The 27552-nt window shown below is 42.2% G+C and overlaps 1 protein-coding gene across 6 annotated transcripts in view; it reads left to right on the plus strand.

Annotated features, from left to right (window-relative positions):
• The first annotated feature begins 462 nt into the window (after positions 1 to 462).
• tpk1 (thiamin pyrophosphokinase 1) overlaps positions 463 to 27552 on the plus strand; it is a 360013-nt gene continuing 332923 nt past the window's right edge. For 4 of the 6 annotated variants that reach the window (XM_080209334.1, XM_080209377.1, XM_080209387.1 and 1 more), the window contains exons 1-2: positions 463 to 527; positions 4666 to 4824. The gene's annotated coding sequence lies outside the window, so the exon portion shown is untranslated. The remainder of the gene's footprint in view (positions 528 to 4665; positions 4825 to 27552) is intronic. The other 2 variants (XM_080209407.1, XM_080209345.1) reach the window with 2 other exon arrangements.

The raw sequence follows: 27552 nt of genomic DNA on the forward strand, positions 1-27552 counted from the left end.
TAAAGTTTAAGTTTTTTTATTAGTATCACAGGTAGGCTGACATTAACACCGCAATGAAGTTACTGCGAAAATCCCCTAGTTGCCACACTCCAGCGCCTGTTCGGGTACGCTGAGGAAGAATTTAGCCATAGCGAATGCACCTAGCCAGCACATCTTCTGGATTGTGCGAGGAAATCAAAACACCTGGAGGAAACCCATGCAGACACGAGGAAAACGTGAAGACTCCACACAGACCCAAGGATCCACACAGTGACCCAAGCCAGAAATTGAAACAGGATCCCTGATGCTATGAGGCAGTTAACCACTGTGCCGGCCTTTTTTCTTTGATTATTAAAAGTGGAAACCTTATGTTTATCTATCATGTACTAAACAATGGTGAGTTTTTTTTAACTCAAAGGTATGGGCGTGGACTGGTTTGCAGACAGGCCAGTGCTTGCTGTGCGTGTGGGTGCCTGCGGAGGGCGCTGTCTGGGAGCGGGAGGAAGCGGCGACGGGGACAGGCGGCGAGGCAGGCAGCCAGGAGCAGAGTGAGTACCACAAACCGGGCCTCGGCGGCAAACCCGCGTTCCGTGGGCCTGGGGAGGATGTGTGGCTGTGAAGTTTCCACCGAGTTTGTCCTTTTATTGTTACGGAAAAATCGCTCCCAAAAGTCGGCCTTTTTGTTTTTGCAGCGTCCAAACTGAGATAGGCCCCGGCGCCGGGGCTTGTTCAGAATGGACAATCCCTGAGGAATTATCACATTCCTACTGCAGACATCCTGCCTCTGAGAGGCCAGGCTTTTCTCTCCTCCGTGTGAATCACTTCAAACATGTTACACCTGCTTTGCACTCCCTCTCCTGTTCCTCTGCTGTACACCTGCTTGTTAACTTTAATACTCTTTCACAAAACACGTCCACTGCACCTTCATTCCTCTGTTGATGTTTTTACAAATGTTGTCCTTTCTTAATTTGTGCAGGTATTTGTGAGTCAGGACACTGGGGATAGTTCCACTTTCCTCCCAAATAACGCCATGGGATTCAATCCACCGCAGATGGGATGTCAGTTTAATGTCTCATTCACGTGTAGTGCTTCCTCTTTACTGCACTGGGGTGTCAGCTTGAACCTGGAACCTTTGTGATCCAGAGCCGAGAGAAACTACTGACTTGACCACGGCTGACGTGTTTTTGACCAAATGGTTCTCAGAACCTTTTTGTTTGAACTTCTTGGGCATTTCTCATCTACATGCTGCCCCTCGGTGAGAGAACAGCGTCAGGTTTCACTTGCATGTTGATGACACCCACATATGCTTCACCACCATATAGAATCCCTACAGTGCAAAAGGGGGCCATTTGGCCCATCGAGCCTGTACTCACTGTCCAAAACAAATCTTACCCAGGCCCATCCCCTGACCAAACCAGTAACCATGTTCATTTACTATTACCGATACAGTTTTGCTACTACTAAAGTATAAGATTGTTTAGCCAACATCCAGTACTAAACAAGCAAACATTATCTCCAATTAAACATTGCCAAGGCTGAAGTCATTATCTTCAGTCCTTGCAATTATCGATGTCATTCCTCTTCCTGACTACAGTCTGAAAGTAACCTTAACCTATTTCCAACCTTGATGTCATATTTGATCTTGATTATTTCAGTTTAAGTAGCATATTGTACCAAAATATTTCTTTTAAGAAATTCCCCTCCCTTGGACAAGCCTCACTCATTCAATTACAAATCAACCAGTTTTCTAGAAATGTTAAAATTATTGCCTTATTGTTTGGTCCTGACTTGCATCTCCACTCAGCTCTGTCTCACTTCTTAACTGAAGGATGGCTACTTGTGCACTTTAACTCCCTGACTTGGGTCAATCTTGGAAATTCTCTGGATCAGTTCCTCCTTCAGCTCTGTCTGCTTTGTTTTTCTTTATTGTCCAGCTCTTTTCACACATTAAATTTTGAAACAAGTTTGATCATATGTTGTTATTGACATAATTTCACCTTTATTTCTTGGCATTGGCTACTTTTTAGTTCCAACTATAGCATGAGTACGATGGCAATTGTGAATACTTGGCTATTTTGATGGAAAAAAGCAGTTGCAACTGAATTAATATGTTCATAATCTACACAGATAAAAGAAGTGATTCATTGTTCAATACTTTTTCAAAAATTTAAAAAAAATGCAGATTTTGGAATATGGTTATCTAGAAAATATTTTTAAATAATTGATAAAAGTAAGTGCCGTATGGTATCTATGCATCATATAAATTTCTATTAGTTCCTTTCGTTACACTGCTTTTGTTCCGAATTCTCATACCGAACTTAATCCCCTTGCTGTCATTGATAATAATGAGAAACTGACATGACTTTTTCTTCACCGGAGGTGCCTTGTTTTAGACATTAGGATTTTCGTTCAAGTGAATTATGAATAGAGCACAAGAAATAGAAGTTGTATCTTATATAGTCCCTCGAACCTGATCTGCCATTCAATTAGGATCATGGCTAAACGACAATAACTCCATTGTCCTGCCCTACCCCCATATACCTTGCATATTCTTAGTGCCCAAAAATCTATTACTCTGTCTTTCGTACACTCCTAATACGCTGAGTATCTACAACGCCCTAGGATAGAGAATCCAAAGATTCATAACTGTCTTGAGCCAAAGGACTTCTCATCTCAGTCCTAAATGGCTGATCCTTATGCTGAGATGATGACCTCCAATTCTTGACTCCCCAGCCGAGAGAAAATACCTCTCTGCACCAACTCTGCATGTTTCAATGTGATAGCTTTCATCCTTCTAAGCTCCGGGGAGTATCTAAGCTACTCAATCTAGTGACATTGATTAATTCCTGGGATGAGAGGGGAGATGGCCTAAGATTGAAAACACCTGTAAAGCTGGTATATCCATAGTATAGGAGACCAAAACATTTTTATGCTCCGGAGGTGATCTCACTACAGCCATATTAAATTGCCACAATGTGGACATGCCGGCGTTGGATTGGGGTGGGCACAGTAAAAAGTCTCACAACCTCAGGTTAAAGCCCATCAATAAATCTGTTGGACTTTAACCTGGTGTGACTTACTATATTAAGTTGCAACATGACTTCCATTATTCTTGTATTGTAATCCATCTTGCAACAAAGGTTAACATAGTATTTGCCTTTCTGATTACGTGCTGTAATTGCATGTAAACTTTTTGATTCATATACAAGGATAATTAAATCCTTCTGAATCAACATTTACTGGTGTCTCAGTTTTTAAAAAATTCTGATTTTCTGTTCTTCCTTCGCCACAGTAGAAACACCAACACACTGTTTGATATGTAGTTTTAAGGATAGGCCGCTCCATGGTTATTTGAAATGCACGAATGATCTAGTCATTCAGGGGTAATTTATTTCTTTTCAAGACGGCAGCGTTTGGAAATGCTATGAATGACAATTTTCTGCTTTAGCTTTATTCAGAATTTTAACTTGATTCAGGAGTGGGAGGACAGTAAATGTGTTGGGTCTCCTCTTACTGAATATATGCTGATTCTATTCTGGATTCTGGCCTGAGGTTTACCTGTAATAAGTACTCATTGAGCCGTTTAGTTCAATGATGCAGTACTAGTAAATCATGTCTGCAAGCTTCTGTGACAGATCCAGCATGTGATTTTTAAGTGATACGGTTCATTTTACTGTAAGTGTTGCCTTGTTACCAAGGTCATGAGAGAGATTTTGAATCTCAGAATATTTTAACACCCCTGTTAAGAAAGTCTGATACTATATGCTTAGGAGTGGAATTTAACAGCCAGCATGTCACGATCTTTGGAATCAGTGAACCCATTTACCTTTCAACTGCGCGCTCAGAAACAGGTTTTTGTCTTGTGTGTGGTTATTTCCCTGCTTGATTTGTGCCAGATTAACCAGTTAGCTGTTGGACTCCTTCTTTGAAACAACCATTCATGAAGATATGAATGATGCCAATCAGCATGCACAGAATAAATGGATATACTTTCATTTTTCAGGGCTTTGGAATAGCTTAGGCAGCAGACATGCCTGACGCTGAAGGGAAGATGTGCTGCCTTATGCTGTTCACTGTTTGCAAATAATAGTTATTTTGAGGTTCAAAGCTTTCATTCTTTCATAGGATGTGGGTGCCGCTGGCAAGGTCAGCATTTGTTGCACCATCCCTAATTGCTCTTGAACTGAGTGGCTTGCTAGGGCAGTTAAGAGTCAGCCACATTGCCCTGGGTCTGGCATCATATAGGTCAGACCACGTAAGGACTGCAGATTTCTTTCTTTAAAGGACATTCATGAATTTGATGGGTTTTTATGTGAACTAACAATGGTTTCATGGTCACTGTTACTAAAACAGTCTTATAAATTCCAGATTTTATTAGCTCACTTAAATTGCACCAGCTGCCACGGTGGGATTTGAATAACAAATATAGGTATAGTGCAGGAAAATGGTGTTGAAGTGGACGTTCAGCCATGATCATGGTAAATGGTGAAGCAGATTTGAAGGGCTGAATAGCCTACCCCTGTTCCTATTCATATGTTCATCTCCCCTTGAATATGTTTGCATGAGAACGTATGAAAACAGAATTTTTATTTTATAGCAATTTTGCTGCATCCTTTAATGGTGTTGTATCCTCATCTGACAAGGATTTGAAGGCACTGAAACTACTATGATTTTCTTTTTCTGCAGAGAGAACTTAGTTCCCTCCTTGGGCACGGCAGAAAATTGGAAGAGGCAGACTGCAACTAATCAGATGGGATGATAGTGGGTCAGAAGTTGATGACTTGTTGCTGGAGCAGTGTCTGCACAGGCGAAAGAAGTCTATAACATTAATCTTCTCAATTCTGGGTACAATTACCATAAATCTATGTATCTTCATATGCATCTTTGAGAAATGCACAATCTGTTTTTGGAGAGCCATTCACGGACCAACAATGGAATAAAGGTTTTCAGAGGAAATGACAAACATTTGAATTTATCATCTCCATGTATGCCCTAGATCACGTATAAGTAACTCCCAAGTTTTGACACTAAATGCATGTTTAGGCTTAAACTCACCATGTAAGTCGACTCCCCCTACCAAGAAATAAATGCATATTTAGTGCATTACTCATGTTAAGAGCTGGTCTCAATTTTTCAGCTCATATTTTGGGTTATACATGCTTTATGAGATGGTGCTTGGGATCAAGTAGGTGATAGAGGCCATGTTGTCAAGATGATGTGTGGGAGTTTTTTAAAAAGTACACCCACGTACATCAGCCCGCACATGGTGACAGTTGAACAGAAACATTTTCATGTTTCAAAATGGCAACCACCTGCATCGAACGCAGCGGCTCACATTTTATATTCTGCCCTTGATTCAACCCCTGTTTTTGGAGGGATATTTTTGAAGCTTCAAAGGTCGGCTTATATGTCACGATCTACAGTAATGCTTCTTCGTTCAGCTGAAAGATCAATGGCCCCAAGTGTAACGTTATGAATTCCCCCTAATCAGCACATCAATCGCCACTAGGTGTTTGGAATTCTCTGCCTTAGGGCTGTGGAGACTCAAATTGTTGAGTGTGTTCAAAATTGAGATCGATAGATTAACATTAATGGATACAGGGATAGCACAGGAAAATGGTGTTGAAGTGGAAGCTCAGCAATCATCTCGTTGAATAGTGAAGCAGGCTCGAAAGGTGGAATGCCTACTCCTATTTCTTGTGTTCACACCCTTCCCACCCTCCACCCAAACACACACACACACACACACACACACACACACACAGGCTTTCCTGCCTCAAACGATGTCGTTTGGCCTCATTCAGGTGAAGAATTATGGGAAAAGATAGGCGTGGTAATTAGAAAGGATAGATGAGCCAAAAATTGACTTGGTTTTGAAAGGAAGAGGACATTTGCAGTTTGTATGGACGGATTGGCGATTATCTGTGCATGATTGAAGAAAAAAGTTTGAAGAAATTTTTAATGTTGCATTAGTAAAAATGGGATTATTTATTTGGATTGTGCAGCTGGAACCTTATTCTTTCATGGAGTGTGGGTATTACTGGCAAAGCCTGCATTTGATGCCTAATTACCCTGGAACTGAACATTTCAAAGGACAGTTGAGACCAACTGCATTGCTGTGGGTCTGGTGTCACAAGTAGGCCAGACCTGGCAAGGACAGCAGATTTCCAGATGGGCTTATGTGGCAATCGATGATAGTTTCATGGGTCGCCATTACTGAGATGAATAATATATAAAATCAGATAAATTAATGGAATTCAAATTCCACCCATGTTTCCAGAGCATTAGCCCAGGCCTCTGGATTACTAGTACGGTGACAATATTATTATGTCACTATCTCCCCAGTGGCTACCATTTTGTCTTGGGCTGTCTTAATTCTTGTTTCTTGAGGATTGCTTTATTCAGAGATTGTAGTTTCCATTTGTTTGTATGGATCATTAAGGGCCGCAAGTGGCAATACATCTACTTTGGAATGTTGAAACTAGAAGAACCTTGTTATTAAAATCACTTTTGAATTTCAACTAAAGCATGATAAAGATCGGATGTCAGAGACCACCTTTATTTTATTCAAATACCAAACGTATACCCACAAATTAAAAGCGGAGGAATTTAGAGTAGCTAAGAGCAGTGGGCGAGAAGAGGATTGGGAAAGGTTTAAATGTCAACAAAGATTGACAAAGAAGTTGATAAAGGAGGGTAGGAGAAGCTATGAAGCTGGGCTAGCACTTAATATAAAAAAGGATAGCAAGAGTTTTTATAAATATATAAAAAGGAAGAGGCTGGCTAGGGTGAACGTTGGTCCTTTAGAGGATGAGAAAGGGGACCTAGTGGTAGGGGATGGGGATATGGCTAAGGTCTTGAATAACTTTTTTGTTTCTGTCTTCACGGAGGAGGACGTGAATAATTTGCCGGGTGTTAGCGATGGAAAGGTGGTAGGACTGGAGGGTCTTAATGACATTACTGTTACTAGAGAGGTGGTGCTCGACAGACTGGAGGGGCTGATTGTGGACAAGTCTCTAGGACTGGATGGAATGCATCCGAGGCTTCTGAAAGAAATGGCGGAGGTGATAGTGGATGCCTTGGTGGTTATTTTCCAGACGTCGCTGGATTCCGGGGAAGTGCCGGAAGATTGGAAAACAGCTAATGTTACGCCGTTGTTTAAGAAGGGTGCCAGGCAAAAGGCGGGGAATTATAGGCCGGTTAGTTTAACGTCTGTGGTAGGTAAAATGTTAGAATCTGTCATTAAGGAGGAAATTGCGAGGCATCTTGAAGGGAATTGCTTGATAGGGCAGACGCAACACGGTTTCATTAAAGGGAAGTCGTGTCTGACAAATTTACTGGAGTTCTATGAGGATGTGTCTAGGGCAGTGGATAGAGGAGAGCCGGTGGATGTGGTCTTTCTGGATTTTCAGAAGGCGTTTGACAAGGTACCTCACAAGAGGTTATTGCAGAAGGTCAGGGGACATGGAGTTGGGGGTAGGGTGTTAGCGTGGATAGAGGATTGGTTGTCAAATAGGAGACAGAGAGTGGGGGTCAATGGGTGCTATTCGGATTGGCGGTTGGTGACTAGTGGGGTGCCCCAGGGGTCGGTGCTGGGGCCTCAGCTGACACCAAGATTGGGGGAAAGGCAAATTGTGTGGAGGGTGTGGAGAGTCTGCAGAAGGATCTAGATAGGCTGGGCGAATGGGCCAGGAAATGGCAAATGGAATTTAATGTTGGCAAGTGTGAGGTGGTCCACTTTGGTAGGAAGAATGGTAGGAAGGACTATTACTTACGTGGCGAAAAACTGCAGCAGGCGACGGTGCAGAGGGACCTCGGGGTCCTTGTGCATGAGTCGCAAAAACCCAGCTTGCAGGTGCAGCAGGTGGTCAGGAAGGCGAATGGGATGCTGGCCTTCATAGTGCGGGGGATTGAATATAAAAGTAGGGAGGTCTTGCTGCAGCTGTATAGGGCATTGGTGAGGCCACAGCTGGAGTACTGTGTGCAGTTTTGGGCGCTGCACCTGCGCAAGGATATTTTGGCCTTGGAGGGAGTGCAGAGGAGATTTACTAGGCTGATACCGGAGTTGAGGGGGTTGAGCTATGAGGAGAGGCTGAATAAACTAGGCTTGTACTCGTTGGAGTTTAGAAGAATGAGGGGAGATCTCATTGAGACGTATAAGATGATGATTGGGATGGATAGGATAGAGGTGGAGAGACTCTTCCCGCTCAAAAAAGACAGTAGGACTAGGGGGCACAGCCTCAAGATAAAGGGGAGGCGGTTTAGCATGGAGTTGAGGAGGAACTTCTTCACTCAAAGGGTGGTGAATCTCTGGAATTCTCTGGCCGTTGAAGTGGTGGAGGCTGCCTCGCTAAATATTTTTAAGACGCGGGTTGATGGGTTTTTGATAAGCGAGGGGATTAAGGGTTATGGGGAGAGGGCGGGAAAGTGGAACTGAGCCATGACAGATCAGCCATGATCTTATTGAATGGCGGGGCAGGCTCGAAGGGCTAGATGGCCTACTCCTGCTCCTATTTCTTATGTTCTTATGTTCTAATGTTCTAATGGAAATAAGTGTACTTGAGTTAGTATACTTTTGGGGTGGCACGGTAGCACAGTGCCAGGGACCCAGGTTTGATTTCCCAGTTTGGGTCACTGTCTGCGGGGAATTTGCATGTTCTCCCCACGTCTGCATGGGTTTCCTCCCACATTCTGAAAGACGTACTGGTTAAGTGTATTGACCCGAACAGACGCCAGGACTGTGGTGACTTGGGGAATTTCACAGTAACTTCATTGCAATGTTAGTATAAGCCTTAATTGTGACTAATAGACTTTAAAAAAATGTGGATGTAATATCCAGTTTAAGAATATTTAGTAAACCATACTAATATAATTAGCTGGACCCAGTTTCCTTTATTTCAACTTGTGGGTGTATGCACACTGATTGTAATGGTTATTTTCGTATTCTACGTTACATTAGAACCAGAAACCATTGTAGTTCACATAGTACATCAAAAGCATTTACAAAGGAGTTTAGTTTTTTGGAATTATTAGTATTCCACTTTCAGTATAGACACTAAGGGCTCCACAGATAATGTAATTTCAATAGTATAGCTCTATTTGTATCATTGTAATATATGGTAAATATATACTATTGTAGTATATCCAATAAAATGTAAAACTTCATTAAAATAACATAATATATTTGAAGCAAATTTTGAGGGGAAAAAACATCATTATACAAAGCCTAATTTAAGCATCTGAAATCTACATAGCAAACAGAATCAGAAACTTAAGAAATAAAATATCCAGTTGGATATGTTTGACCACTAAAGACACAAGCTTGATGGACAGGAATGATCTTACTTTATTTTGACCTTTTCTGTGTTCTGAGGATCAAGGCAGGTGCTGGTGCACCAAGTGATTGTGTGAATTGTTTATAAATGATGCTGCCAGCTTACTAACAGATTTAAATGCCATGTTTTGCACCACTGTGAGGTTGCACGTCAGCAGTATGGGTAGAGTAGGGGGAACAAGATCAAGTGTAAATGATCCGCATATATGCTGGGTGAGGATCTCCAGAATAAGGCAGAATAGCTATAATATATTTCTTTACAATATTTTTGTTTACAAGGGGAGTTGGTAGCATACACACAAACAAAAAAATCTTCAAAGTTGCTCGGATTTTTCAAGGTTTTTGTGTGATTAAAAATGAGTGTTATCCATAGATCTTAAAGGCTCTGCACGTGTTTCTCTTTTTTAAAATGAAACCAGAGCCATTTTGTGATGTCTAGGGAGAAGCCAGTATTATCTATGTTACAGAAGCAGGGTTGCTGATTTCTGATCAGGAAAAGCAGTTAGGCCAAAGATGCTTTTAACCACATGTCAATAGAATTTGTGCAACATAAGAAATAGGAGCAGGAGTAGGCCATCTAGCCCTTCAAGCCTGCCCTGCCATTCAACAAGATCATGGCTGATCTGAAGTGAATCAGTTCCACTTTCCCGCTTTCTCCCCATAACCCCTAATTCCCTTGTCTATCAGAAATCTATCAACCCGTGACTTAAATATATTCAGCAAGGAAGCCTCCACCACTTCAATGGGCAGAGAATTCCAGAGACTCACTACCCCCCTCCCCCCACCCCCCACCCCCTTATTTTGAGGCTGTGCCCTCTAGTTCTGCTATCCTTTCTAAGCAGGAAGAATCTCTCTACCTCTACCCTATCTAGCCCCTTCATTATCTTATATGTCTCTATAAGATCCCCCCTCAGCCTTCTAAACTCCAATGAGTACAGACCCAGTCTATTCAACCTCTCGTCATAGGCTAGCCCCCTCATCTCTGGTATCAGCCTAGTGAACTTCTCTGTACTCCCCCCAAGGCCAATATATCCTTTCGCAAATGCGGCCAGCAAAACTGCACACAGCACTCCAGTTGCGCCTCACCAGTGCCCTGTACAGTTGCAGCAAGACCTCCTTGCTTTTATATTCTATCAAGGACCAACATTTATTGAGAGTTGAATTTGCTAGATAACATACAGGTGTGATCCTCATTACCACCCCCTCCAGTTATCTTTGTAGATTTGTGTTTGTATGTTGTAAAAAGTATCAGCTGTCTTGGGGGATCCAGCAACTTAAGTTCAAATCTTACCATGACAGCTGGGGAATTTAAATAAACACATTTATAATAGCTTGTTTGAGTAATGGTGATGAAAATACCTGAATGTTACAAAAAAACTATCTGGTTCACTAATTATCCATAGGAAAATACCTATAAGTGTCACCTATATGTGACTTCAGATTCACAGGAAATAAGTAACTTGTAACTGCCTTGAGAAATGGCCTAGCAGATGAATAGATTTTATTCAAGAAGGTGATATTATAAGGCTTGGGCAACAAATGCGAGCTTTGTCCACACTCCATGAATGAATAAAGGGTAAAAGAAAAATGGGACAATAGACAGTTCTTTTGAACTTTGACAGGAACTGAATGTCACAATTACAAGTATTGGCAGTACATATTGTCTTCCTGTGGCATGAGGGTTAAATTATATATATGTAATTTATAAAAAAAAGCTGCATTTTGTTCTCATTCAAGAGTACTACTGTGGTTCTTAAGCAAAACTTCAAATCCAGAATTTAAAAGGGTTTATCTGACTAGTTGTTAACCATTGCTCAGTTAGCTGTGCTCCTGCCTGAGTCAAGTTGTGGATTTGAGGCCAAAAATCAAAGCTGACATTATTGAGGCTGTGCTGCAATGTTGGTGGTGCTGTTCTTTAGAGGAGACATCTGCGTTCTATTGGATGTTTAAGATCCCATTGTACTCTTTGACAGCGTTTATGCTGACAGGATTTTTCCTCTCCTCAGTGAAATCTAGGACTACTGATAAACAGGTTTCAAAGTAAGGAGTTTCCCGTTTGAGACATACAGAATTTCTTCTTTTGAGATTTCTTTGTTCATGTTTGGAATTCTCTTTCCCAGCGAACAGTGGAGGTTGGTCCATTCAATACATTCAAGGTTGAGTTAGACAGAATTTTGATTGACTTGGGAGACTAGGCAAATTGAGGGAATCCAAGAAAATGGAGTGAAGACCAAAATCTGATGAACATGATCTTATTGAAGCAGAGCAGGCTCAAGCAACCAAATGGCCAACCTGCCTAATTCTTGTTTCTTGCATTCTTGTTTCGAAGAAGAGTAGGGAAGTTACCCTTGTGTCCTCGTCTATGTTTAGCCCTCGATGAACATCATAAGAGCACTTTATCCAACTATTGTCACATTTGCTGCTTGTCGAAGTCTGCTTTATGCAAATTGTCTGCCACATCTTTTACAACAAATGATGACACTCAAAAATTGCTTCACTGGAACTGTAAAGCACTTTAGAATGTCCTATGATTCTATGCAAATACGAGTCTCTTTTTAGTTTGTTTGATTAACTTGCAAATTGGTTGCACATCCAGAAAATCATCAACAATGTTGCATGCTTCTGTAAATTTTATTTGTGAACAAACTTGTTCAATAAATTATTTTGTTTGAAACTAATCTGGAATGTCTGATGTCTTTTGAAGTGACCTGATATATTGTGGAATTTCCATGTTATTCAGTCACTAGTTTCCAGTGAGCAAGATAGTTTACCTGGGCATATGTTGTTTCCAGTATTCCAAATGCACACCATAGGAATAGGAACAGGAGCAGGCCATTTAGTCGCTCAAGTCCACAATTAAATGAGATCACGACTGATCTCTAATCTGGCCTTTAATACTGCTGGTTAACAAAAATCCATCAATCTGTTTTAGAATTAATAGTTGGTCTAACATAACTGCCATTTGTGGCAGACTTCAAAACTTTTACCACGTTTGCACATAGAAATGTTTCGTAATCGTATTCATGAAAAGTCTTGCTCTAATTGTTAATTTATGCTTCTTAATCCTAGACTCTGCAACCATTGGAAACTTATTTCTATGTATCCTATCGGTTTTCCTGAATATCTAAAAAAAACTTGGATCAAAATATCCTTAACTCTCTAAATTCTAGAGAAGCCAGGTGTAGTTTGTGTAATCTGCCTTCCATAATTTACATCATTGTAGTAAATGTAATAATTCTGGTACAAATACATTGTACTTCAGGATCAGAGTTTCTATCCCATAATGTGGTACCCAGAACTGCTGACGGTACTACAGAGGTAATCTAATTAGGGCTTTGTATCTCTGAAGTTTTAAGTCTCCAGGTATAGTGGGTATAGGCTTGCCTTTGGAATTTGTCTTCTGCAGGATGAATGAATAGAACAGTATTGCCTGCTGTAAGAAAGCACAAAATGCTGGAAGCATTCAGCAGGTCAGAATTTTTTAGGAGAACAGTTAACATTTCAGGTGTGAATTCACGTGAGTTGCTGTTGTCAGGTTATATCGTAGTGTACCTTTTTTTAAAAGTTGAGGATATCCAACATGGATAGCAAGTAATTGTATTTCTGATCAATCGAGTGGAAATGTCAGAAAATCTTGTAATCTAAACTACAATGACTAATATGCTTAAAAATGTTGGCAGTGCTGTTTTGAAATAAAGTAGCTTAATTGAAAGTTGAATTGTAGGCCTCAAGCAAGATAGCTAAGCATACATTGGAAGATAACACATTTTTTAGGTTAAGTTTATTCATTAGTGTCACAAGTAAGCTTACATTAACACTGCAATGAAGTTGCTGTGAAAATTCCCTAGGCAGCGCACTCTGGCACCTGTTCAGGTACACTGAGGAAGAATTTAGCATAGCCAATGCACTTACCCAGCATGTCTTTTGGGGCATGGGAGGAAACCAGAGCACCCAGAGGAAACCCACACAGACACAAAATTAAACAGTTCATAGAAATATTACATATCTAACATTTCCTGGATTGCCAAGCTGTCAACTGAAGGGGCCTAATATACAGGCAGAAAAACCAAGCATCTTATCCAAAATGGTGACTGAATGTTGCTTCAATTGCGGAAATTGTAATGAATTCAGTGCCATCCAGTTGAGGTATTATAGTTTGGCGTAGTTTAGCAATGTTGGCTCCCTTTGCCTGCACTGTTAAATTTCTTGAATTTTGTATTGTAGGATGGATGGTCAAGAATAATCTCATCCTGACATGTAGGGAATGCTATTCCTTCCCTGTACAAGCTTCAGTTTCTCGTACCATATCAGAAGATTTGGAATTTTTTTCTTTATGTAATATCGTTGGAGATATGTTAACTGCTGTTTTACTTTGCAGTAATGTTCTTTAGTAAACACCGTAAGATGTTTCACAACACCAGGTTAAAGACCAACAGGTTTATTTGGAATCACAAGCTTTCGGAGTGCTGCTCCATTAGGTGAGTGGTGTTGGACTCCACTCACCTGATGAAGGAGTAGCGATCTGAAAGCTAGTCATTCCAAATCAACCTGTTGGACTTTAACCTGGTGTTGTGAGGTGTCCTACTGTGCCCACCCCAGTCCAATGCTGGCATCTCCACATCATTAGTAAACACCAACATTCTAAACTAATTTCTATATCTTAGAAATATAAAAATAAAGGACATACATTGAGAGAAGCACAATTTTTGAGGGAAGCCTGTGAGACTGGTGAGACGTTTGACAGTTTATTCTTTGCTTTATTATTGTCACATGTATTAGGATACAGTGAAAAGCATTATTTCCTGTGTGCTATATGGACAAAACATACCATTCATAGAGTAGATAGGGGAGATGGAAAAGAACATAAGAAATAGGAGCAGGAGCAGGCCATCCAGCCCTTTGAGCCTGCCCCGCCATTCAATAAGATCATGGCTGATCTGTCGTGGCTCAGTTCCACATTCCCGCCCTCTCCCCATAACCCTTAATCCCCTCGCTTATCAAAAACCCATCAACCCGCATTTTAAAAATGTTTAGCGAGGCAGCCTCCACCACTTCAACAGGCAGAGAATTCCAGAGATTCACCACCCTTTGAGTGAAGAAGTTCCTCCTCCTTTATCTTGAGGCTGTGCCCCCTAGTCCTACTATCCTTTCTGAGCGGGAAGAGTCTCTCCACCTCTATCCTATCCATCCCATTCATCATCTTATATGTCTCAATGAGATCGCCCCTCATTTTTCTAAACTCTAACGAGTACAAGCCTAGTTTATTCAGCCTCTCCTCATAGCTGGCAAGTGCGAGGTGGTCCACTTTGGTAGGAATAATGGTAGGAAGGACTATTACGTGGCGAAAAACTGCAGCAGGCGATGGTGCAGAGGGACCTCAGGGTCCTTGTGCATGAGTCGCAAAAACCTAGCCTGCAGATGCAGCAGGTAGTCAGGAAGGCTAATGGGATGCTGGCCTTCATAGCGAGGGGGATTGAATATAAAAGTAGGGAGGTCTTGCTGTAGCTGTATAGGGCATTGGTGAGGCCGCAGCTGGAGTACTGTGTGCAGTTTTGGTCGCCGCACTTACGCAAGGATATTTTGGCCTTGGAGGGAGTGCAGAGGAGGTTTACTAGGCTGATACCGGAGTTGAGGGGGTTGAGCTATGAGGTGAGGCTGAAAAGAGAGGGTGCAGAACATAGTGCTGCAGTTACAGATAAGGTATAGCGAAAAATCAACTTAATATGTGATAGGACCATTCAAAAGTCTGATGGCAGCAAGGAAAAGGCTATTCCTGAGTCAGTTGGTATGTGTTCTCAGGCTTTTGTATCTTTTTCCCAATGGAAGAAGGTGGAAGAGAAGATGTTTGGGGTGTGTAGGACTCTTGATTATGCTGGCTGTTAACTTATTCTTAGTTTACAAAGAACATAAGTTCTTGATTATCTTCTGCTTTGTTATATTTAGCCCCTTGTATTCAGAATACAAGTACAATCGGTTCAATTTATTGCAGGCAGTGCAGAGTTTTAATGGATAAAATTGGGTGTCTATACAAAACCTCATGAGGCATACATTGAAAGGTGCTTCTGGACTTAGAGTGAGTGTGTGCTTTGAACAGAGCAGTGGACAATCATTTGGTTTTGTGGAAATCTCGAAAATTGGTCACTTGTACCTGAATAACGGATCAGAGCTCACAGAATTCGTTCGCTAATCTTCATATGGCTAATTAATCTGAAGTGCAAACATGTTCCTGATGTTTGGGAATAAGCGGTAAACCATTCAGGACTGAGATGAAGAATGTTTTCACTCAGAGTTATAAACCTGTAGAACTCTCTACCACAGAAAGCTGTTGAGGCCAGTTCACTAGATACGTTCAAGAGGGAGCTGGACGTGGCCCTTGCAGCTAACAGGATCAAAGGGGTATGGAAAGAAAACAGGAGTAGGATGCTGAAAGTGCATGATCAGTTCCAATCATATTGAATGGTGGTGCAGATTCGAAGGGCCGAATGGCCGACTCCAGCATCTATTTCCTACGTTTCTAAACTTCATATTACATTCTGATTTGTATTCATTGCAACATTTAGCACTGATTTCCATGTGGTCTCTTGCAGCACAGTTAGCAAAGTTTTAGATTGACAGACTTTTGTTCTGTCAGAGAAAATGGTTTCAAAAGTCATTTTCAACTTTCCCAGTTTGACTTTGATCCTTAAAAGCTCCTAGTCCATGAAGAATTCAAGAGAAAGAAATAAGATTAATGCAGGATGTCAGATACACTTCTGCTTGGTATGGTTTTCATATTGGACACGCCTCAGCGAAGAACACGATAGTTAATTGATCCAACTGCATTAAAGGAGAGGGCAAGAAAATATGCCCTGTTTGAATATTATAAAAATGAGGGCCTCATGGTTATGAATTTTTGGAAGCAGCTACCATTTAGAAATTCATTAGTTCTTTAGTTTTGCCAGTAGCCCAGTGAAGAAATGATGGGGGTGAACCAAGTATATTTTTGATGATGTATAGAATGTCTCCAGTCAGCATTCCTGTCACTGCTGGATCACACTCCTCCTTTAGACATTATCACATTGAAATAACAGACACTTTTAAAGACAGTTTCTTACGGCTTGAACTTGGGAGTTTGGAAAATAACAATGGACGTCAATGTATTTTTCTCCATTGTCTGATGTGTTTGCAGAGGGGAATATTTTTAAAAATGAAAAGGGGTATTAAATCGCATTTATTATGAATTGAAGTTAGTTCTTGTAAGCTGTATATCTTGGTACATTACTATCAGGATTGGATATTGATGCACAAAATGCCTTTGTGGAATAGAGAAGATGCAAATCCTCAAAATGTGTTAGTTGCTACTGATGGTTTGTAAAGAAATGATGTCAGATTGTTTGGTTGTTTAATTGAACTGCGACACAGGCGCATGCTTTTAAATGCTGAGAGCAAGTGGGAGGAGTTAGAGGAGGACAATGAATCACACCTGTTTTTCGCAACGGGCCAAAATGAGGTGTGAAAGTGACATCCCATCAGGGATTCTTGATCTTTGCTCTTGATTTATTCCACTTTCACAGATCCCTGGGAGACAACAAAGTATGGCTCTTGTCAACTGGTTAAAAACAGCAATAAATATGCACAGAACAAGATCCCACAATAGCAAATCAGATGGGTCATCATATATCATCTAAGCTCCAGGCTCACTTTCCAAAAAAAAGTCAACTTTCATTACCACCTGAATTTTGTGAGTGGTAACATAGATTGGAACCCCTGGTGACAGTCTACAGTTTGATCAGCTGCTAATGTATACTTGTGTTCGCCTTCTCAAAGTACGTTTAAACAAGTGTGTGTGTGTATATGTATATACTTGATTGCAAGTCCTCATTCTCAATAATAACTCGTACAATTGTGTCACTGCTGGTGAGTCTCATTTCTTTTGCTCGAGTCTCCTGGCAAAAGGGGATTTTATAGAAAAATCTTATTTTTGAAATTGCCTCTTGAAAACTTCTTGCAAAGCTTCAGGAGGCTGTTTTGATAGTGTGCTTGCTAATATGCAGAGTATATTCATTCAAATACAATTCCGGCCTTGGGTGACTGTGTGAAGTTTGCACATGGGTTTCTTATGTGTGCTCCAGCTTCCTCCCACACTCCAATGATGGGCAGCTTGGGTTGACTGTCTATGCTAAATTGCCGCTTAGTGTCAGGGGGGTTAACAGGACAAATACGTCAGGTTACAGGGATAACCTGGTTGGGATTGTTGTTGGTGCAGGCTCGATGGGCCAAATGGACTCCTGCACTGTAGGGATTCTATGATGCTATGGCAGAAGTAGTGAGTCAACATTACAATGAAAACAATGAATTAAATCAGAAGTGCTATTTAATGCACTGCAGCTGGATTGTTGCTTTCACATTGGCGAACAGCAGCGTGAGTAGTTAAATTGAGCACATTCCCAGTTCTGCACTGTGCCAACAAAGTAAAAACAACTCTGATGAAGGGTCATCTAAACTTGAACCATCAGCTCTATTCTCTCTCCATAGATGCTGTCAGACCTGCTGAGATTTTCCAGCATTTTCTTTTATTGTCAATTATAGCATCTGCAGCAATTTGCTTTAATCAAAGTAAAAACAATTGCCACAGAGTTCAGTGTAGCATTATTTAAATATGGAAACCTTCACACCACTACATGTGTGTACCATTGGTCAGCTCCGATGACGGGGCCTCTCCTGGCTGCAAACTAAAAGTCTGTGCTGTACCAGGGACCTGGCTCTTGCAGCCATCACAGTTTCCTGCAAATGTTGCTCCTCAGAGAAAAGAACAAATTGTTGAGGCAATGGCATCAAGATTTCTAGAATGAGAATGGAAAGAAAAGTTCCAGAAAATGAAATTTGATGTCCTAGGAAAGTTCACCATTTATGTGGAGGGTTTGGATTAGCTTTTCAAGACCATGATTTTGTGGATGTGGAGGGATTAGAATTGCCATTGGAAATGAGTGTTTGCACAGATCTAATGCCTCTGGTTTGGCTGAGGATGACCAGAAAGATCCATCAGAGTTATGGTCAATATTGGAAAGTCAGCTTAAGGTTGCAGACAGAAAACCAGCGAATGCCTAGATAAAGTGTGTGCAGCTATGGTCACCTCACTGCAAAAAGGATGTGGTTTTGCTTCAGAGGGTGCATAGGCGATTCATTAGGATGTTGTCTTGGTTGGACGGAAACATAGAAAATAGGAGTACGAGGCCATTCAGCCTTTGAACCTTTCCACCATTCATTATGATCATGGCTGATCATCCAACTCAATAGCCTAATCCTGCATTCACCTCTTCGCACCCCCCCCCCCCCCCCCCCCACACCACCAATAACCAATGATTCCCTTCACTCCAAGAGTCATATTTAACTCCTTGATGAAAACATACAATGCTTTGGCCTCAACTATTTTGTGTTGGCAAATTCCACTGGTTCATCACTCTCCAGGTGAAGAAATTTCTACTTATCATGGTCCTAAAATTTTGCCCATATCCTTAGACTCTGACCCTGGTTCTGGGTACACCCACCATTGGGAACATCCTTGCTGCATCTACCCTGTGTAGTCCTGTGAGAATTTCTTTGAGAACCACCCTCATTCTTCTGAACTCCAGCGAATATAATCCTAACTGATTCAATCTCTCCTCATACTTCAGTCCTGCCATCCCAGGAATTAATCTGGTAAACCTTCACTGAGCTTCCTCTATAGCAAGAACATTCTTCCTCAGCTAAGAACTGCACACAATATTCCAGGTGTGGTCTCACCAAGGCCTTGTATAATTGCAGCAAGACTTTCCTTTTTCTGTACTCGATAGGGTTGTTTTTGTTAGAGCAGGGAAGGCCAAGGGGAGACATGATTAAGGTATATAGGATTATGAGACGTATGGACAGGGTGGATGGAAAGTGGCTGTTCCCCTTAGTTTAACAGTCAATATGAGAGGGCACAATTTTAAGGTGACAGGCAGGAGATTTAGGGAGGATTTTTGGAAACATTTTTTCACCCAGAGGATGGTGGGAGTCTAATGCACTGGCTGGGAAATCAGTGGAGGCAAGAAACTTCACAACTTCAAAAAATATGTGGATGAACAGTTGAACTGTCATAATATTCAAGGCTATGGGCTATGTGCTGAAAAGTGGGATTAGTGTAGATTTTTGTAGTTTTGTTGGAGCAGACTCGATGGGCTAAAGATCCTATTCTGTATTGTATGACTCTATGATTCTGTGACGACTTTGATAACCAATGCAGGGAGAAAGCACAAGACTGATTTAAATGATGCCAAACTCTCAGAATGATTATGGAATTGGTTATCACCTCCATGAGGCATTCTAAAAGGACAACCTGGAATATCTGAAAGAGTAAGATGTGGAGAACATATCACAGATTTTTAAATCCAGGCCAGCAGCTCCAAGGCGTGTTATGAAGGTAGCCTAGAATACGTTTTATATTTGATTTTGGCATGGTTGAGCATGGAGGGGGGGTGGGGGGGTCCCTACAAGTATGATTCAAGTGACCCAATAGGGAACTATTATCAAACAAAGTTTATTTAGGAACAGTTGAAATATGACAAAAAGATTTAGCATAACTTTTACCAATTGCAAGACTTGAGCATGACACAGTCTAATTCCTAACAGCTAGTTATCTCTGTTATTCCAAGTTAAACACCATCCCACAGACATACATAAGAACATAAGAAATAGGAGCAGGAGTAGGCCATCTAGCCCCTCGAGCCTGCCCTGCCATTCAATAAGATCATGGCTGATATGATAGTGGTTCAGTTCCACTTACCTGCCTGCTCCCCATAACCCTTCATTCCCTTATTGGTCAAAAATCTATCTGTGACTTAAACACATTTAACGAGGTAGCCTCCATTGCTTCAATTGGCAGACAATTCCAAAGATTCACTACCTTCTGGGAGAAGAAGTTCCTCCTCAACTCTGTTCTAAATTGACTCCCCCTTATTTTGAGGCTGTGCCCTCTAGTTCTTGTTTCCATTCTAAATGGAAATAATCTCTCTGCTTCTACCCTGTCTAGCCCCTTCATTATATTATATGTCTCTATAAGATCTCCCCTCAGCCTTCTAAACTCCAACGAGTACAGGCCCAGTCAACTCAATGTCTCTTCATAAGCTAACCCCCTCATCTCCAGAATCAACCTGGTGAACCTTCTCTGCATGCCCTCCAAAGCTCATATATCCTTTCTCAAATAAGGGAAAGGCAAATTGTGCGGAGGGTGTGGAGAGTCTGCAGAAGGATCTAGATAGGCTGGGTGAATGGGCCAGGAAATGGCAAATGGAATTTAATGTTGGCAAGTGTGAGGTGGTCCACTTTGGTAGGAAGAATGGTAGGAAGGACTATTACTTACGGGGCGAAAAACTGCAGCAGGCGACGGTGCAGAGGGACCTCGGGGTCCTTGTGCATGAGTCGCAAAAACCCAGCTTGCAGGTGCAGCAGGTGGTCAGGAAGGCGAATGGGATGCTGGCCTTCATAGCGAGGGGGATTGAATATAAAAGTAGGGAGGTCTTGCTGCAGCTGTATAGGGCATTGGTGAGGCCGCAGCTGGAGTACTGTGTGCAGTTTTGGGCGCCGCACCTGCGCAAGGATATTTTGGCCCTGGAGGGAGTGCAGAGGAGGTTTACTAGGCTGATACCGGAGTTGAGGGGATTGAGCTATGAGGAGAGGCTGAATAAACTAGGCTTGTACTCGTTAGAGTTTAGAAGAATGAGGGGAGATCTCATTGAGACGTATAAGATGATGAATGGGATGGATAGGATAGAGGTGGAGAGACTCTTCCCGCTCAAAAAAGACAGTAGGACTAGGGGGCACAGCCTCAAGATAAGGGGGAGGCGGTTTAGAACGGAGTTGAGGAGGAACTTCTTCACTCAAAGGGTGGTGAATCTCTGGAATTCTCTGCCCGTTGAAGTGGTGGAGGCTGCCTCGCTAAATATTTTTAAGAAGCGGGTTGATGGGTTATTGATAGGAGAGGGGATTAAGGGTTATGGGGAGAGGGCGGGAAAGTGGAACTGAGCCATGACAGATCAGCCATGATCTTATTGAATGGCGGGGCAGGCTCGAAGGGCTAGATGGCCTACTCCTGCTCCTATTTCTTATGTTCTTAAAATTGCACACAGTACTCTGGGTGCGGCCTCACCAATACCTTGTACAATTGCAGCAAGATCTCCCTGCTTTTATACTCCATCCCTCTCGTGATAAAGGCCAACATTCCATTTGCCTTCCTGATCACCTGCTGCACCTGCAAATTGAGTTTTTGTGAATAATGCACAAGAACCCCCAGGTCCCTCTGCACAGTAGCATGTTGCAATTTTTCACCATTTAAATAACAGTCCATTTTACTATTATTCCTTCCAAAGTGGATAACCTCACACTTGCCAACATTATACTCCATGTGCCAGATCTTTGCCCACTCACTTAGCCTATCCAAATCTCTGCAGGCTTTCTGTGTCCTCCACGCAATTTGCTTTCCCGCTCATCTTTGTGTCATCTACAAACTTTGTTACCCTGCACTTGGTCCCCTCCTCCAAACCGTCTATGCATATGGTAAACAGTTGAGGCCCCAGTACCAATCCCTGCAGCATACCACTAGTCACCAACTGCCAAATAGAAAAGCACCCATTTATTCCAACTCTCTGCTTTCTGTTAGATAGGCAATCCTCAATCCACACTAGCACTTTACCCCCAATTCCGTGTACCTTAATCTTATGCAGCAACCTTTTGTCAAATGCCTTCTGGAAATCTAAAAACACCACATCCACCAGTTCCCCTCTGTCAACCGCACTCGTTACATCTTCATAAAAATCCAGTAAATTCGTCAAACACGACTTTCCCTTCATGAATCCATGCTGTGTCTGCTTGATCGAACCATTCTTTTCCAGGTGTCCTGCTATTTCTTCCTTAATGATAGGTTCCAGCATTTTCCCAACTACGGATGTTAAGCTATGCCCTTCTTCAGACTTGGCACAAAAAGTAAGTACGCTCATGTGCTGAATTTGCACTTTTTCACACTGATGAAAATTGGTCCTGTGAATGTTGGATCAGATTTCCAACGCTCCTCAAACTTGGAATTTTCAGAAAACCTCTGGACAGAGAGACACTGCCTTCTTCTACAGCAACTGAAATGATCAAAATCTCGAGCATTTTCTGATATTTGGCAATATAGCAACATGGGTCATGACATTTGCCTTCCTGCTGCTAATGGCTAAAGAAAACACTTTGCAGCTATGAGAACGTTTTTCCAATGGCCATTGAAGGTGCTCCTTGGTATGGACTGCTATTATACCTTTGTCAATGTTGAGCAACTCTCTGATAAGGACCTGATGCAGCTATGTCTTCTACCTGTGTTCAAGAGGCCGATGTGATGTGTATAGTGTGAGGGTAAAGAGAGTTAATATGTTTTCCACTTGTTAATTTTCTTCTCATTTTTAGCTTACACTGCTGACTAGCAGCAAAGATCTAAGACTTTCCTTGTCGGTATACAACCTCTCCATTGGCAAGTCCTCAGCTGCATCTCCTCGTGATACATAAGAACTAGAACTGGGGTTGAAGTGTTAGCGTGGATTGAGGATTGGTTATCTAACAGGAAGCAGAGAGTTGGAATCAATGTGTGCTTTTCTGGTTGGCATTTGGTGACTCGTGGAGTGCCGCAGGGATTGGTGCTGGGGCCTCAACTATTTACCGTTTACATAGACGATCTGGAGGAGGGGGCTGAGTGTAGGGTAACAAAATTCGCTGATGACACGAAGATGAGTGGAAAAGCAAATTGCGTGGAGGGCACGGAAAGTCTGCAGAGAGACCTGGATAGGCTGAGTGAGTGGGCGAGGACCTGGCAGATGGAGTACAACGTTAGCAACTGTGAGGTTATCCACTTTGGTAGAAATAATAGTAGGAGGGATTATTATTTAAAAGGTGAAAAGCTGCAGCATGCTACGGTGCAGAGGGACGTGGGGGTCCTTGTGCACGAATCACAAAAACTCAGTCTGCAGGTGCAGCAGGTGATAAGAACATAAGAACATAAGAAATAGGAGCAGGAGTAGGCCATCTAGCCCTTCGAGCCTGCCCCGCCAGTCAATAAGATCATGGCTGATCTGTCGTGGCTCAGTTCCACATTCCCGCCCTCTCCCCATAACCCTTAATCCCCTCTCTTATCAAAAACCCATCAACCCGCGTCTTAAAAATATTTAGCGAGGTAGCCTCCACCACTTCAACGGGCAGAGAATTCCAGAGATTCACCAGCCTTTGAGTGAAGAAGTTCTTCCTCAACTCCATTCTAAACCGCCCCCCCTTTATCTTGAGGCTGTGCCCCCTAGTCCTACTGTCTTTTCTGAGCGGGAAGAGTCTCTCCACCTCTATCCTATCCATCCCATTCATCATCTTATACATCTCAATGAGGTCTCCCCTCATTCTTCTAAACTCTAACGAATACAAGCCTAGTTTATTCAGCCTCTCCTCTTGGGTTAACCCCTTTAACTCCGGCATCAGCCTAGTAAACCTCCTCTGCACTCCCTCCAAGGCCAAAATATCCTTGCGTAAGTACGGCGCCCAAAACTGCACACAGTACTCCAGCTGCGGCCTCACCAATGCCCTATATAGCCGCAGCAAGACCTCCCTACTTTTATATTCAATCCCCCTCGCTATGAAGGCCAGCATCCCATTCGCCTTCCTGACCACCTGCTGATCAAGAAGGCGAATAGAATGTTGGCCTTTATAGTGAGGGGGATAGAATATAAAAGTAGGGAGGTCTTACTGCAACTGTACAAGGCACTGGTGAGGCCGCAACTGGAGTACTGTGTGCAGTTTTGGTCCCCTTATTTGCGAAATGACATATTGGCCTTGAAGGGAGTACAGAGAAGATTCACCAGGCTGATACCGGAGATGAGGGGATTAGCTTACGAGGAGAGATTGAATAGACTGGGCTTGTATTCGTTAGAATTTAGAAGGCTGAGGGGGGATTTTATAGAGACTTACAAGATAATGAGGGGGCTAGATAGGGTAGAGGTAGAGAGATTCTTCCCGCTTAGAAAGGAAAACAGAACTAGAGGGCACAGCCTCAAAATAAGGGGGAGGGGCAGTTTAGAACAGAGTTGAGGAGGAGCTTCTTCACTCAAAGGGTGGTGAATCTTTGGAATTCTCTGCCCATTGAAGTGATGGAGGCTACCTTGTTGAATATATTTAAGTCACAGGTAGATAGATTTCTGATAGACAAGGGAATTAAGGGTGATGGGGAGAAAGCGGGAAAGTGGAACTGATCCACTTTAGATCAGCCATGATCTTATTGAATGGCGGGGCAGGCTCGAGGGGCTAGACGGCCTACTCCTGCTCCTAAGAACATAACATAAGAACGTAAGAAATAGGAGCAGGAGTAGGCCATCTAGCCCCTCGAGCCTGCCCCGCCATTCAATAAGATCATGGTTAATCTGAAGTGGATCAGTTCCACTTACCTGCCTGCTCCCCATAACCCTTAAGTCCCTTATCAATCAGAAATCTATCTACCTGTGACTTAAACATATTCAACGAGGTAGCCTCCTCCACTTCAGTGGGCAGAGAATTCCAGAGATTCACTACCCTCTGAGAGAAGAAGTTCCTCCTCAACTCTGTTCTAACCTGCCTCCCCCCCCCCCCCCCCCCCCCCCCCACTTCTTATTTTGAGGCTGTGCCCTCTAGTTCTGGTTTCCTTTCTAAGTGGAAAGAATCTCTCTACCTCTATCCTATCTAGCCCCTTCATTATCTTATATGTCTCTATAAGATCAACCCTCAGCCTGCTAAACTCCAATGAGTACAGACCCAATCTACTCAATCTCTCCTCATAAGCTAACTTCCTCATCTCCAGTATCACATGGAAATTAATTCCCTCGCAAGCCGTAGCTAAAACTTAGTGAGATCATAAGAAATAGGAGCTGGAGTAGGCCATTCGACCCATCCAACCTGGTTTACCATTCAATAAGATCATGGCTTACTCGATTGAGCCATTAACTCCAATTTCCTGCCTATCCCAATAACCCCCGATGCCCTTGTAGATCAAACATCTGTCCATCTTGGCCTTGAATACATTCAATGATCCAGCCTCCACATTGTCTCTGTGGAAGTGAATTCTAGCGATCCTCTAAAAGAAGAAATTCTTCCTTATTTTACTCTTAAATGGGGAAAACTTATTTTGCTTAGGTGGATGTAAAAATTTCATGACACAATTTTAGTGATGGATGAGGAGTTACAATCTCAAGGGACATAGCTGCTTACAGATGTGAGCATCCTTCAGGAAGTGGACTTCTGTTTCTTTCCTCACAAGGAAGGCAGCAGGAAACCACCTATGTGTTCTTTCTCCTACTCGTATTGCTCACTGAAATTTAATCTGCTGAATATTTCAATAATTACAAGATTTAAAGGTTTTAAGAGAGCACCTACAGAGTGCACCAATTATTAGAGTGTAGAGTGTTTTTCCCTTTTTAAATAATACACAAAATACAAACACTGCCAGACCAAAGGACTGATTTAGAGTCCAGTTATATGCAGCGCGAACAGTATAGAACAGTGAATCACACACTGTCCTCTTCCTAGATACATAAAATAATAAAATTCCATAAGTATTTTTTTCTCTGACTGGACTTTCAATAGAAGTTCACTTGCTGTCATGTCAGTCTGGCCTAGCTTTCTTGTTGAACTGGTACGGATATCAAAGTCTGGTTTTGAAGCTAACACTGACTGCAGGTTCTTTCCTCAGACGTGCTTATCCATGGATATGTGATTCAATTCCTTTTGAAGATGTACCAAAACAAAATCATAGTAGGGCAGGTCATTAAATTACATCAACAGCCGTTCATAGAAGGTTGTATTTCTCATATCAGTATTGAATGGACAGCCGATCTTTGCTGGCAAAGATGCCTGATTGAATCAATTGGCTTTAGCCATTTACTCAGTTCGCACCATAAGGCCCTTATTTGTATGTGTGAAGTCACTTTAGGGAACAATTTCTGTGCTGACAGATCTGGAGATACAAAGTTGAATCATTTGAAGATTTGAGACCATAGAGTCTGAACATGCATGTCTTAATGTTCTAGAAAGATGTTTGAGGAAGACAAAAGCAGGGCAGGAGTAAAGCCACCTAGTGGAATGACCAGCGTCACAGAAGCCAGTCTTTAGTCAATTCTATTCATTTCAAGTGATATCAAAGGGTGACTTAGCTTACTGAATGCACGAAAGGAAAGATGTAGGATCAGAAGTTGACCATTAGACCCATCGAGTTTACTCCACCATTCTTTTTTAAAAATTTATTCATGTGACATGAGTGTTGCTGGCTGGCCAGCATTTATTGCCCAACCCTAGTTGCCCTTGAGAAGGTGGTGGTGAGCTTGAATCGCTGCAGTCCATGTGCTGTGGGTTGACCCACAATACCATGAGGATGAGATGAGATCATGACTGATCTGATGTGCTATCCTCAATTCTACTTTCCTGCCTTATCCGCATAACTGTTGATCCCTTTATTGTTTATTTCAGCCTTGAATTTACTTAATGATCCTGCCTGTACAGCTCCCTGTGGTAAAGAATTCTACAGATTCACTACCCTCTGAGAGAAAAAATTCCTCCTCATCTCTCTTAAAAGATCCTTTATTCTGAGATTATGCCCTCTTATTATGTCCTAGATTCTCCCACAAGGGCAAACAATCTCTCAGCATCCACAAAGACTGAAGTACGGAGACTTGTGCTGCAAAGACAACTGTGCCCCCTAGCCAAGCTGCTCAAGTACAGCTCTACACTTGGCACCTACCATACAAAGTGGAAAACTAGCCAGTATGCATAGGCTGCATAGACAGCAGCAGAAATCCAATGCAACAGTTACTACACCATCAGTTTACTCTCAAATCATCAAAAAACATATTGCACGGAGTGGCAGACAGTGCTTTCAAGTTACACTTGCCAGTAACCAGTTCACTAGTATTCAGTTTCTAGTTTGCCACGCCCACACAGCTGCAGGTGACATTACAGCCTTGGTCAAAATGTAGTCACAAGCTATATTTTAGAGGTTAAGGTGAGTGTGACTGTCCTTGCCACCAAGGCAGTGTTGAACTAAGTATAGCATCAAGGAACCTGAGCAAAATAAGTCAGTGAGAACAAGTGAGAAGCTCTCCACTGCTCTGAATCATACCTGTCACAAAGGAAGATAATTATGGTTGTTGGAGCCTATATCCCAGGCATTGGTGCAAGAGTTCCACAGGGTAATGACCTAGGCTCAAACA

Source organism: Carcharhinus amblyrhynchos, chromosome 2, assembly GCF_965287045.1.
Source record: "Carcharhinus amblyrhynchos chromosome 2, sCarAmb.v2.hapA, whole genome shotgun sequence".
Classification (NCBI taxonomy): domain Eukaryota; kingdom Metazoa; phylum Chordata; class Chondrichthyes; order Carcharhiniformes; family Carcharhinidae; genus Carcharhinus; species Carcharhinus amblyrhynchos.